Raw genomic sequence first — 14,000 nt, forward strand, 5'->3', positions numbered from 1 at the left:
TGCTGTTGGGGGCATGACAAGTTTACTTTATGTCATGATGCCATGGGATGGTTTTTATAGAAGTAGACATTTCTTGATGATACTGTGAAACCAACAGATTCATAATTTAAGCCTTTTCCAATCAGGTTTCCTGGCCTGAGAAGGCAAAGTATATGAACAAATAATTGTAACATCCTACTAACTGAAATTCATATTTAAGCTTTTCTTTTTTGGCTTTTAGATCTGGAGGGGAGGATATTTGGCAGCACTGCTGCTATAACATTTCATGAAAAGGTGTTTTGCATTATATTGTAGAGTATGCTATTTGGGAGATTATCTGGTGGCCAAATATACTAGAGAGGTGGCACATGAATTTTGCTTAGGCTCGTATTTATCTGTAGGGATATCTGTCACCCTGGATAAAAGCGTGACACAGAATTGCATGCAGTCATCACAAATGGATAATATAGGTGACCAGTCTAGATTGGAAGTGCTCACAGCTAACCAATGATGTTTGTGAAATGAATGTGGACATCTCTGTTCAGAACCTGTTAGACAAGTTTTCCCTTCATGGTAACACTGTGCAGAGAGAGAGGTAGTTAGCTGTGTCAGTCTGCAGTCAGGCAGGGGGCAGGATAGGTGGCATGACACCAAATGGCAAACACGAAGACAGCATAGCAACGCTAAGGATAGAATCAATGTCGGGTCAGCACCATCCTCCCACTCGGAGATATGGTCAGGGATCAGACAGTGTGTTAGAAAGCTTACATTGCCTGTACTCATTGCATACAGGCGTACTTGTTCTCTGATGGAGCAGGCATCACTTACCAGGGCAGTGTTCTAACAAATTTCACAAACATGGGGAGAAGTAGTGGTGACCTGGGCCCTGCTTAAAGCTGCCCAGCCCCAATATAGCTGCTGCTCAGCCCCACCATAGGTACGGACACAGGCAAAGTCCTGCATCTTTCTGGGCCAGATTCAGTGGCTCTGCAGGCTGTATGTTGCCAATTCTTGCTTTAGAACAACGGTTCTCAACCTTTTTAGACCCAAGCCAACCCTTATTAGACACAAGGCACCCTTGGAAAATGCCGGCTCTTAGTTTGACTGCAGTAAAGCAGTTTTTCTGTTGTAAAGAACACGGGAAGATCACAACAGACAGAAATCTCTGGGTTTATCTTGTGAATCATGCTTGCACACGCAACCCTGCTAATGTTGTGTTGCAACCCGTGGCACTCTAAGAAGGATCTCAAGGTACCCCAGGTTGAGAATCATTGTCTTAGGTTTGCATCACTCTGAATGTGTCCTCTAAGTGAGAGTGCAGCACAGCATTGTGGGTATAGGGGATATAATTGCAGCTTGTGTACCATAGCGCATATGTTTCTTTTGCAGTACTGTGTGCAAAGTCCGTTAGGTCTTAGGTCTGACAACATTGACAATTTTGGGCATTTTTAGAGTGTTGTAAAATACTGTATTTAATAATATACCACGTAAACTTTTCCCCCCCAAATCATCTCCTGCTTCCCCCTCCCCAACTGGGATGTGTCCTAAGCAGGGAAGGTGATTTTTCTGCGCAGAATAGAAGCACCGTGCTTTGATTCCTGCTCCACGGTGCAGCAGTGGCATCGAATATTCAGGCAGCTGAGGAAGTCAATTGATGTAATAGCTCATTGTTCTTCACCCCACATGTTAACCATCTTCTCTATAATAGTCTCAATGTTCTACTAATCAAGCTACTCTTAGGGCCATTTTACTGCCTGCTTCCTGCTTCTGGTCTCTTTCCTCCTATTTCACAGTCCTAGAGACTCTTGAGCTCTTTTCCACATCATAAAAATCATTAATGGAGACCAGTCCTCAGTAGTTTCTAGGGTTTTCGCTTTTCAGTTAAAAAGGAAAAGTAGGATGAGTCCAGTAAACATTAGACACTGTCACTGCTCTATGCAAACACAGCTCTGGAAAAAATCTTTTCTTCTTCATTCTGTCTTTCAAAGACAAGGTATGTAGGGGGGCGGTTATATGTGAGAAAATATGGTATTGTGTGATTGGTAAATAATTTGCAAGATGTTGCCTTTAGATTGCAAGGGGCTAGCTTTTAAGCAAGCAGTGAACAGATGCAACTGATAGGGCAGCTTCTAGACTTGTTACAGTACTTCTCTGTACAGTAAATGGTGAGGTCACATTACAACTTCCTGACAGCTGACCTATATTTCTCATGCTTATTACCATGTCCTGCTCCTGATGGGCTGAACAGATGTGCAACTGTTTGTGTGTTTCCGTCATATTGCACACAAGTAAAATCACTAGTTTTAAATGTCAGCAACTAACAGCAAACACTGGTGTTTTTCCCAGACCCTACTTCAATTTAGGTCGGTGAAACTATTCATGTTAGTTGGGAGACTTTATTTGGGAAATGGTTCATGGGATCTGGCCCAAAAGTTGACAGGAAAAACAGATGCAAGAGCAGACATGGCACAACTGTTGGGAAATGGAGAGTATGAGGATTATTGTTGAAGGAATTGCTGGAAGGAATGGTTTTAAAGGGGGATTTCATGGGTAAGAGTGGGATAGTTTTGCAGAGAAGAAGGATACTGTTCCAAACATATGGGGAAGCATGACAGAAGGCAGGAAGCCAAGAGAGCTGTAAGGCAAAATAAATGGGTAGCATGTAGAGCGGAAGGGGGCAGGGGGAAATGAAAACAGTGGCAGCAGGTTTCATGTAGGATCTTGCAAGTGACTTGAATTAAGTAGAGTAAGAGACAAGAAATCTATAGTCATAATTCATGAGATGTGGTTAGACAAGAAGATGGTAATTTTAGAAGTGGCCTTATGATATTTCTATTTTAATGTTTGTTACACACATTTTAATTTTTTCTTGATGTTACATTTGAATTGTATCTATAGAGAATGCAGTATTGGACCACATCTTCCACAGGTTTGAATTTAAGTTAGCATCTTTAAAGCTAATAAAATTATGGTGATTAATACCAGATGAGGGTCTGGAGTGTTTTACTGAACAGTTGTCATTAAGACAGCATGTTTCATATGCTATTGTCGCTCACATAAATATATCTTAATTTCGTGTTTTGACTGGGTTTTTTTCCTAGCCCTCAGCACAAAATTCCTTTTCACACAGACCTCGTAATTTTTTAAAAGGCATTTAAACAGATTCATAAGGATCTGCGTATTTTCAGCTGACTCTTCTTTTTGGCACAGCATGTACATCTAGTCCTCTTGACGAATGCTTTACCAACAAGAAACTACAGTCAGAAGTTGTATGCAACCTTGGTGAATAAAAGCTTAATTTGCGTGTGCTACCTCTGCTGATAGATAGTTTCATAGATGTTAGAGGCTGGAAAGGACGTTACAGATCATCCATTCCAGCCCCTTTGCACTTGGGCGGGGAAGACCACTGGGGTCAGATGACCCAAGCAAGGTGGGTGTCAAGATGCTTTTTGTACCACCTCTGGGGGCCTGTTCCAAACCCTCAGCACGTGACTTGTAAAGAAGTTTTTCCTTGTGTCCAGTCCGAAGCGATCTTCAGTCAGTTTGTGCCCATTGTTTCTTGTCCTCCCCTAGGGGCCTTGGTGAATAGATGCTGCCCCAGGCCCTGATGTACGCCCCTGATATAGGCTGCCACCAAGTCCCTTCTGAGTCTTCTCTTCTCCAGGCTGAGCAGTCCCAAGTTTTTCAGCCTCACGTCATATGACCTGGTCTCATTTGACCTTTGGACTCTCTCGAGCTTCTCCACATCCTTCCTGAAGTGTAGCGCCCAGAACTGGGCGCAGTACTCCAGCTGTGGTCTTACCAAGGCTGAGTAGAGCGGGAGGATGACTTCCTTAGCCTTACTCAAGATGCCTTGATAGATGCATGCCAGCGTTTGATTAGCTCTGCCAGCTACAGCATTGCATTGGTAGCTCATGTTCATTTTTTGTTTACATAGGCACAACCTGTTGCTTTTCTGTACTGTAACTGGCTTGGCAGGACTTTCTTTAAAAGGTTATGCTGAAACCACTACTTAATGCTTTAAGTCCATACATTTTAAGCACTTTTGTGCATGAGTGACTGATCTCATGTGAGTAGACCCCTTTCCTTCATAAAGGTCTGAAGTTCCACCAAAGAATTTCACACAACTACTGAGGACAATATAGCATCAGGGTGAGCTCCCAGGACAAAGCAGAAGCGATGACTTCTGGGTGCTACTTTGATAGCAAATGTGTGGCCACCAGCAGCAATGGTTTCCCACCCTCCCCACCCCCAGTAGACCACCCAGAGCAGTTGCCTGTACTGCTGCCCCCTAAATACGCCACTGCAATACAGCACTTAAAACATACTATTTCAAGACCCATGTCATAACTATTGCCTAAATAAAGGAGTCTGATTTGATTAGATCTTTAGCCAACTAAATTACAACTAAAAAAGCAATGTTCTAAAATCCAGTAAACAGAAAGAAGTAGGGTTCTGATTAAATCAGTTTCAGTCTGTGCATGTATTACAGAAATTTGGGTGTTTTTCATTAAGCTTCCTCAATAAGGAATAGCTATTTTTCAATAAGAATAGCTATTGACACATGCTATCCTGCCTATGGTGCACTGCTGGAAACCTAGTTGAAAAGCAGTTTTGGGGCTATTGTCTCTTATTTCACTTGTGTGCATGTTACATGCCACAAAATGCTGAAGTGGCTGCTTTTTCCTTTTCAAAATCTAATGTCTCTGTGGCACTTATTACTTTTCTGATATAGTTGGGCTCCAAAATTACTGCGTGTCAACTTTCATGCTTGTTTTTGGAAAATGTAGTTTTGCAGTTGATTATTCCACATGCTCTTTGGATTGCATGTTGGAGGCAGGCTTTTGCTAGCTGGATGGTAAGTGCTGTGCATTCTAATCCCCACGTGGCTGCGGCAGATGGAGTGAAAATTGCTTTGATAGCCTGTTTTTGGCCTATGTCCCTCAGCATAGATCCAAATGTGCTACGGGAAAGATTAGTGCCACTTAAGATGATCTCTGGAAATTTAGGAGTAGTTTGTCTTTATTGAGTAAATAACAGCTGTCTCTTCTCTGCATTTTCTTAATACTGTAATAGACCTTGAAATGTTACAAGTGTATTTAAATAAGAAGGCTGTGTGTGTGTGCGCACGCGCGCGAGTTTACTTGATAAAATATCATTTGAAATCCTAGCACCATTGAGGTCAATGGCAAAATTTTGGATGTATTTTAATGGAACCAAGATCGCTTTTTTCTTTCATGCACTTCAGAACTGTCATATTCCAGTTTTAACAAGAAACTTGAAAAGAAAGAGGGGAGAAGCGCTAGCCTAATTTTCCATAGGTTTTAAAAAATGTGCTTGTAAAATGGGTGTGTATTTATGGTATGAGCAAACCTTGCATTTACAAGTTTAGAGCTTTTAGAACTCTAAATGTGCGTTTAGAGAGTAGCTTTGTTCTGGAGTGTTTGGTCTGGGGAATTCATTTGATAACAGAATACCATTCTTGGTTTATGCCATGTGCATTTGATGCAGTATTTTCTGTAGGTAGGGGACCTGTCTGAATTGCACGGAGACTGTACCTCATCCAACCTGTTTCTTACTGTTGTGTCACTAGTATGGTAGAGTGAACCTGAGGGTGCGGACAGATGTAATACTTGAACCATTCCAAAAATATCACTGATTGGGAACCATTTCATGCTTGTTCCTGGACAGAAGAGTCCACATGTACACTGCTAAGGGTTTAAGAAAAACCTTCACCTTTTGGGGATTGCAGTGGTGCCAAAATGACACCAGGGAGTGGTACAGTACCCAGCCTGGAGTATGGTACTTCCATTATGCCTTCCATGCCTGCAGTTTCCTCAGGGTTCTTCTAGAGGGGGAGGAAGACTTGGGCTGGGGCAGGAGGTTGGAATGGAAGTGCTGGGGGAGCTGTGTAGACCCCCGCTGGACCCAGTATTTGCTCAGTTCCAAGATGAGGTCCAACCTCCGTTTAACATGGGGGTGGGGAAACTCCTCGTTTTGGAATCAAGTACAAGGTTCTGGGGGGACAGGTGGCAGCAGCAGCTCTGGACGGGCCCCAAGACACATTGCTGCCACTGCTACAAGGGCAGGCTGGGGCCATGCTCCGTGCCCCAGGCTGGAGCAGGAACAGAACTTGCTAGCACAGAGCAAGGGTAAGCAGAAGTTGACCCAAGGTAGTGGTGGGACAGGCAACAGGGGCAAGTGGTGGATAGGACAGAAAGCACGGTGCAAGTAGCTTGACCTTCCCCCCCCCCCCCCCCCCCCCCCCCCCCCCCATCATCGCCTCTACTACCTGCCTCCTACCATCTCTGTCACCCCCCTCCCCTAGCTGCCAAGGAGCCACTGCAGCTATTTTTTCCACTGCACTACTTGGAAGGACAGTTTTAAGATGACCCTCCAACCATTAGAGTCTATAAATGGGACATTTATAAATTTGTTATGAATGTCCATGAATAGAATCTAATTACTGGGGGGCTGTCTTAAATTCAGGGTTTTCTTGGATTCAGGTGAAAATGGTACATGCCTGTTGTGCAATGGCTGTTTCTTCTTCCCTCCCTCCCCACTCCCAGCAGTTGACAGGTGTTTACTGTAACAGGCACAACCACCCACCCACCACAAGCAGGAGACTGTAAAGACCCCCCACTCTTGTCCTCCCCAGCCTGGTTCTCTTCCCTCCAGTAATCCTAGGGCCCCCTCCCAGGGTCATTAGCAGGGAAGTGAAACTTGCACAGAGGCTTTCTGCGTTCCCACTCCTTCAGACTGTGGTCTCTGAAGCAATAGGTCTTTGGGCAGTAGAGTCCTGGTTGAAGCCCCATTGCCCTGCATGGGTTGGGGGGCCATGAGGAGTAGTGCAGTTTGGGATGTCTAGGGGACTGATCCGACACTAGGCACCAAATGCTTTGAGTCTGCACGTAACTTTGGACGGGTGCAAGGAGGACTGGCTCAGAATAGTACTTGATTTTTCCAACAGCACACTGGGAGTTCAGACTAGTCCAAAGTGGCCTGCATGTCTAAACTCATAGGGTTTAAAGCATCTTTTCTAAGCCCCTGAGAGGCACATAGCCTGGATGTCCAGCTTGGAGGATCTGAGAGGAATAGCTGAGCTCTGAGGGGCTGCACATACTCAAATTTATTTTGCATTGTTGGCATACATTGTGAAATGAAAAGCTGAGTAGACTTCACTGTCCGGTTCCAGTGGCAGTGCCATGTGAGAAATGGCTACTGTTGTGAAAAGAGAAAGCAAAACCAGGAGAAACACTTTTGTTAGGAAAATTGTAATTCTAGGGTTGCGAGGTACTATTGGTGCTTTATTCCATAGTATCCCGATTACCATTTTCTTGTTTTTTAGCACAAAAAACTCCCACTGTAGAAATGAATTTTTTATTTTAAATTAGGAACAGACGCACGATTTCTCCTTGTGGAAAATGTCTTCCCAGGTCCCAGTCCAAGCATGTGATCTGGAGGAAAGCTGCCCATAGTGGATTTGCCTATAGGTTCTACCATCAGCCCTTCCTGTGCATGATTACTCAGTAAGCCTTGTCCATAAAACCCTAACTGCCGTTGAGCTGGCCTGTCTAAAGATGGCTTTTCTCTTGAGCCTTACTAAATTGCATTGGGCAGAAATGCCTAAGCTAGAGCTGTTGGTAAAATGAAGGAGATTTCTGGTGAGAGATTCCCTAGTAGGATCCTGAGACTAAAGCTTTTCTCCCAGTTCAGTTCATAACAAACCAAAATTAATGTTCAGGGCAGGCTGCAAGGCCCACTTTTTCTTTCTCTGACTAGTAGAGTTGGGTGAGATTTGTAATGCAGTTAGAGGGGCCCCAGTGGTGGTTTTCTGCATGGGGGTTTATTAAGTCTCTTATGTTTGTCTGCTTCTTTCAGTACACAGGATGACTATCTCGGGGAATTAATTAGGTCAGTGGTTTTCAACCTGTGATACGCCAATCCCTGGAGGCCCGCAGACAGTCTAAATGGTCCACAAAAGACACCTATGATCGATAGAGGTGCACCGATACATGGGTTCCATATTGAATCGGCACTGACATAAGAAAAATTGAGAGTATTGGCATTCGGCTCTTTTTGGCTTATATTACAGATAATGTGGCCGATAAATGTTGTGTGCATGTGCGCATTGGTAGCATTCACGCAGCCAGGAGCGCAGCCAGGCATTGTGGAGGCCAGTATCAGGTAAGTCTGTTGTGGGGGAAGGGGCATGGGGGGGGCAGATCGAGGTCCCTGCAGTGAGGGAGGGACTCATGAATGTGTAAGACATTTTGAGTAGGGCTGGGGCAGGGGCAGGTTCTGGCGCTGTCCAGCTGGGGCAGGATGGAGCCGTGAGTGGCTGCTCTGGGGGGTGCAGGGGGGGTGGCTTCCGCTGCTGCACACAGCAAAGGAGGGTATGGAGGGGTTGTGCCCCTGGATCTGTGTGCAGGGCAGGGCGGGCTGGGGCCAGGGTAGTGCCAGGCTCTTCCCAGCTGGGGGCTGGGCTGGGCTGCACTCGGGCCGAGCAGTGGTATTGCTGGGAGGGGGGCTACAGTGGGGGCTGCAACCACCCCAGAATTCATTGTAGCCTCCCCGACCCCCCAACCCCATCCCAGCACCACCGCTGCTTGCCCCGAGCGCAGCCCAGCAGCCTCCCCGCTGGGCAGAGCCTGGCGCCCCCAGCCGCTGCCCTGCGTGCAGATCCCTGGGCACACCCGGCCCATGCCTTTCTGGGGTGCGTGCAGCAGTGGGAACCAACCCCCCCCTCCCCTGCATCCCACCCCAGCTGGGCAGCACCTGCCTCAGCCTCACTCCCTCCCTCTCCGAATGGGCCTCAACCTGCCCCCCCATAGCCCTTCCTTCCCCTCACCCCTTCCCCCTCAACAGACTTACCAGCTGGATGCTGGTTTCCACACTGCCTGGCTGCATATCAGAATCGGATATCATTCAGCTGATATGGTTCGTTAAAAGGTGGCCATTGGTATCGGCCCAAAAAATCTCTATCGGTGCACCCCTAATGATTAATTAAAAGTATGTGAATACTGAACTTACAATTCAAAGGGGTCCATGCCTCCATTCAAAAATTTTTAGGGGTCCACAAATGAAAAAAGTTGAAAAACATTGAATTAGGTGCATAGTGAAAGAGGCTGCTATCAGTTAAGACACCTGCCTCGTTCCCTGCTGCAGTTAGATGGTGCGTAGTGAATGAGGCAGGGGAGTGCAGAAGGAGAAAGAATTGTGTCTCATCAAACAATTGAATGCTGCCTTGGAGAGTTGACAGTGCCATAGAGTTCCTATGGGAGAGTAATCAAGTCACTTTAGCCAGATTGTGCAGAAGTGGTCATTAATCGTGTTGCCTCACTTTCTGAATGCATGATTTGAGTCTCTGGAACCTGATTTGAAGGAGGGAGGAGAGCGGTTACAACTGCTACTGAAGTCCTTGGGATTTGTGTTTCAATAATTAGACTATGTCAGAATGCATATAGAAAAAAAGATGCTTTAAATTTCTGGGTAGGAGAGGGCTGGGAAGAAAGAGAGAGAGATTCCTTAAACCCTCGTGTGGGATTCTTGTGTACTTTTTCCAAGGGCTCTGCTTTGGATTTCTGCTACATCGATAACTATATTTGACAGCCATAGCAACATAATATTTGCAAACTGTCAATGGAGTTAGAAGAAACCTGTGAATGTAATTAGTTGTGCCAGTTAAGGTTTTGTCTCTATATTACAGCTCTTAGAGTTCTGTTCCTTCTTGATACAAACTATGGTTCAGATTCATCCAATGCTTAGGAAACTCTCAGTACGACAGAACGCCTCCTCCGCAGTGTCTTGCCATGAGCACATCAAGCCTGTCCTTTATTTTCTCCACTGACTACCTACAGAGTTTGGAGTCAAATTCAAGGTTTCAGTCTCTTACCTTCATGTGTCTTATGGTGTTATAGCTAAAAGACTATGATAGCTAAAAGATAGCTAAAAGACTACCATGATAGCTAAAAGACTGCCTAAAGCTTCACAGTAAATTGGTGTGGTGGTGCAGTGGGGCAACCCCCCAGGAAGGGGATTGCCTCTCCATTTGGGAATTTCCTTCAGGATCAGTTTGGGGCTGTGGAATGAACTCTTCCCAGAACGAAGTACCATTACAAATCAATCAAGTGCAAGACATTTTTTTGACCTGCCCTTCCAAACATATAGCAACATGCATAGTTGTGTAAAGCAAAAGAAAAAATAATAGCAAAGCAAGATGTTCCCCTGCAGATGCCTTTATCTGTGGGGAGACGATGAACGAACAAACAGCGTATGACAGATGTTAGTGTTGCTTAATGGACTAGTGGAAGGTGCTCAGATGGAGCAGTGGCCAGTCTTGTAAAAGAGAAACTTCCTATGTAGAAGAAAACAGCCTCTAAGTCCTAATTAGCTTTTATCATCTAGGGTGAAACAAAATTAAAAAAAAACAAATAAAATCATATTTGAAGAACTTCGGGGTCAGGTCCAACTATCATCTGATTTAATTATCTTGTTTCCCTTTTTAAGTTTATTGCAATGTAAAGTGATGAGAGGGTTTAATGTCAAGTTCACAGAATGCGAACTGGTTTTAGTTTGTATGGAATATAATCTAGTTGAAATATGCGCACTCATGAATGTGTAAGACATTTTGTAGCTTATCTACTAGAAGTTGAGGTGGTGTTAATAGACATCAGGTGGCTAAGGACAAAAATACAGAATGTTACTTTGAAAAAAGCCTATGGCTTCCTTCTCTATTTTCTTCTTGTGCTAATTTGTGGTTCAGTTCAGTTGAACTAGTTAACATGCTGTCTCACATTTCTGCTCTTTATATAACCAGTGCACACATTTTAAAGGGATCTAAAAAGCAGATAAGTAGGCAGTCCTGAAGCAGTGTGAATGTGAGCTTATGGGTGCATTGTATGCTTTGATTTGTTTTTATTAGCATAGGTTACTCATTCCCTAGCGTCTCTGTCTTGTAACTGGGCACCATCTGCTACTGGGATCTGGAGTCTGGGACAGACCTTCTGCCTCCTATCTCAGATTTTCTGTCTGCCTTTTGTACATGTGAAACTCCTTTGCTTTATTTATGGTCTCTAAGCTGACTGTAGTGCTTGCTTATCTTTGGTGGTTTGAAACAATGCAGAAGTTGAATTAGCGCAGGAGTTATGAAACAGGACTTGGAATGTCCTGGTGACAAGATGATTTGAATCAAATAACTTAAGAATCTGATATATAAGAAACTCCTGATTTCTTCAGTAGTTAGAATAGTAGGAGTCTGAAAAGAAAAGTGAAACTAAATTTATATTTAAGTTTTCCTATTTTATGTTCAGTCTGAGGTTGAAGATGGAGCAAGATCCATGTGTGTCTACTTCTCAGGGTAAGTTATTTTTCTGAGGTGGGGAAGAAATGCATACTCAATATATTGAGAAGAAAATTTCAAAACACTTGAAAAGTGGATTTTGCTTTATGATTTAGTATTTAGTTATTGGCACTTGTTTGTGCAGCATAGTGTTAGAAAATGCTTAACATGAATAATAAAAAGAAATCATTATAATGGTAATAATTCATCACTAGCTCCTTGATGGTTATGGTTCTCTGAGCTTGCCTAAAAACAGCCTCCCTTCTGAAATCTATGGCAGAGCTTAAACACTGAACTGTACTTTAGAAACAAGTCCTTTATGCCTCTGCCCTGTACTAATGGATTAGGAACTACGTTCCTGCCAAGCTGTCACTCAACCAACAGTTGTAGTTGATTGAACAGAATTTTTTGGCAACTTGTTTCTCACCCAAACGTTCTTTGAGCTGCTTTCTCCACCTCTTCTAACACTGTAATGCTTCGACTGCAGCAGTTGGAGCAGACAGGAGTGCTGGTTTGGTTTTTTTTTTTTCCACGAAAGCTAGTTTTTGCAAGCCTGTTCCCTTGAAGGCGGAAGTAGAAAGAAATCAAAAGCAGGAATATGTGTTGGTTGTAACTGCAGCGAATACCTTGACACTCACTGAGGCTCAGTATAAATATGTATGAGATAGGAAGAGTGTTTAGTCGGTCACTGTATGTGTTGCTCCGGTTGCTCTCAGAAAAATAGTTGGTTACAGTCTGGATTGCTACATTTTGAAATAAAGACTTATAATATTTTTGTAGCGGGGCTCACAAATTGATATGTGGGTGGCAGAGCATCCTGATTAGGGTTCTGATTAGGTGTTTTGCTTCATCCCTGAATTGCATCTTAATCCTTACGACTTCATACTTCTATTTATGGGTTTGTCTCCTTTTTTTTGTACAGTCTTCTGACATTAGATGGCTCTCTGAAGAAAAATTGGGAGGCCGTCCCCTCCTCTCACCCCCGCCCAATTACTGCCTCCACATCCACTTGCTGGTCTAGCTTCTGTTGTTGCATGCCAACAGGTTTTTAAGTGCCAAAGTTTTAATAGTCTAGTCCAGGGGCAGGCAAAATACAGCCCAGAGGCTGGATCTGGCCCACCAAATGATTTTATCTGGTCTGCAGCTGCTCCTCTGAAGGAGATTTGTATCCCGCCTGTAGCTGCCCTGGCTTTCAGTGCCTCTTGCCCTTGTCCCTGCTGCATGCTAGCCAGCAGCAGCAGCCACTCCCCTCCCTTCGCCTTCCCTGTCCCACCCCCTCTTCCCCCTCAACTGGAAAGCTGCAAGGCAGGGGGCACTGAGCTCCTGGCAGGCTTCTGCCCTGTGAGGCTGTCTGTGCACCGCTCTGACCCAGGCCCATGAAGTCAAACTCAGGTAAGGTTCTCCCCACTGCTGGGGGAGGGAGTACAGGAGGAAGACAGCCAGGAGCTGTTGGTTATCCAGGCTTTGCCCAGCCAGGACTTGGTAGGGGCTCAGGCACTGGTGCCATGCTGTGTTCCTGTGTACTGCTTCACGCTGCGCCATGTGAACACAGCTGGAGAAACTGGCACAGATCCTGCCCAACCCTGAGTCCCTAATGCACAGCCAGGTTGGGCAGGAGCTGTGGCAGATGCACCTACATGCCCTGAAGCAGTGCACAGGAACAAAGTATGGTACTGGCCCGGCCACATGCCTGGGACTCAGGGTAGGAAAAGGGGGTGCAGGGAGAAGGAGAGAACACAGCGCAGCACTGGCCTGGTTGGGTCCAGATCACCTGCAGCTCCCGGTGCCTTTCTTCCTGGAGCCCCTCCCCTGACCCCAGTGGTGCCATGGTGTATTTCCACACACTGCCTCGGGCCATGTGGGTGCAATTGGCCTGCCTTCTGCTTCACCCCACCACGTGCCAGGGACTTGTGATAGGAGAGGGCATTCAGGGAGAAGGGGGCCAGGAACCATGGGTCAGCCAGGCTGGGCTGGGTCTACTGTTCTCTGGTTTCCCCCATCTCCCTGCATGCCTTTCCCCTTCCCAGGTCCCTGGTATGTGGCTGGTTGAGGCAAGACCCATGCCAGCAGCAGCCATGTGGCACCCATGAAATCCTTTTAAGGGTACTGCAGGGTGTCACACAATATTAGCACTGTTAGGTGTGCAAGCACCTACACGATTCACAAGATAAACCCAGGGATTTTAAATAGGAAGCCATAGTGTCAAAAACATGCTGATATATTGTAGTCTTTTTGAGTTCTCGGCCACAGAATTGCTCTATTATTTTTCCATTGTCAAAATGAGTGACAGCTAAGAGCTGGCACTTTGAGGGGTGCCTTGAGTCTAAAAATGGTTGAAAACCACTGAGCTAGAGGAACAAACTTGGTGAAGAAAGGAGCAGCCTAGTGACATTCAGTTTTTTACCTTGTCCCTGAAGGTGACAAAGTGATGAAACAGGATTCTTCAAAGCCTCCTTGAGAGCTCCTCCATTGGGTTTCACATTTACTCAGTTATACATCAAGGGGGCCAGAAAGTGAGCGTTTACTACATCTCCGTTCTGCATGAGTGAGCTATGGACTTGCTATGGCAGTCTGCAATTATTCTTTCTTCCAAAGAAAAGGACAGCCTTAATCTAATATATGAAACATAAGACTTGCATTTGCATCCATTTCCTGTCTCCAGACTTCCTTTGCGATCTCA

At 45.1% G+C, this 14,000-nt stretch overlaps 1 protein-coding gene across 1 annotated transcript in view; it reads left to right on the top strand.

The window, feature by feature from the left end:
• AFAP1 (actin filament associated protein 1) overlaps window positions 1-14,000 on the top strand; it is a 165,302-nt gene that overhangs the window by 22,463 nt on the left and 128,839 nt on the right. The gene's annotated exons all lie outside the window — the stretch shown is intronic.

This window comes from Alligator sinensis, unplaced genomic scaffold, assembly GCF_000455745.1.
Source record: "Alligator sinensis unplaced genomic scaffold, ASM45574v1 scaffold421_1, whole genome shotgun sequence".
Classification (NCBI taxonomy): Eukaryota; Metazoa; Chordata; order Crocodylia; family Alligatoridae; genus Alligator; species Alligator sinensis.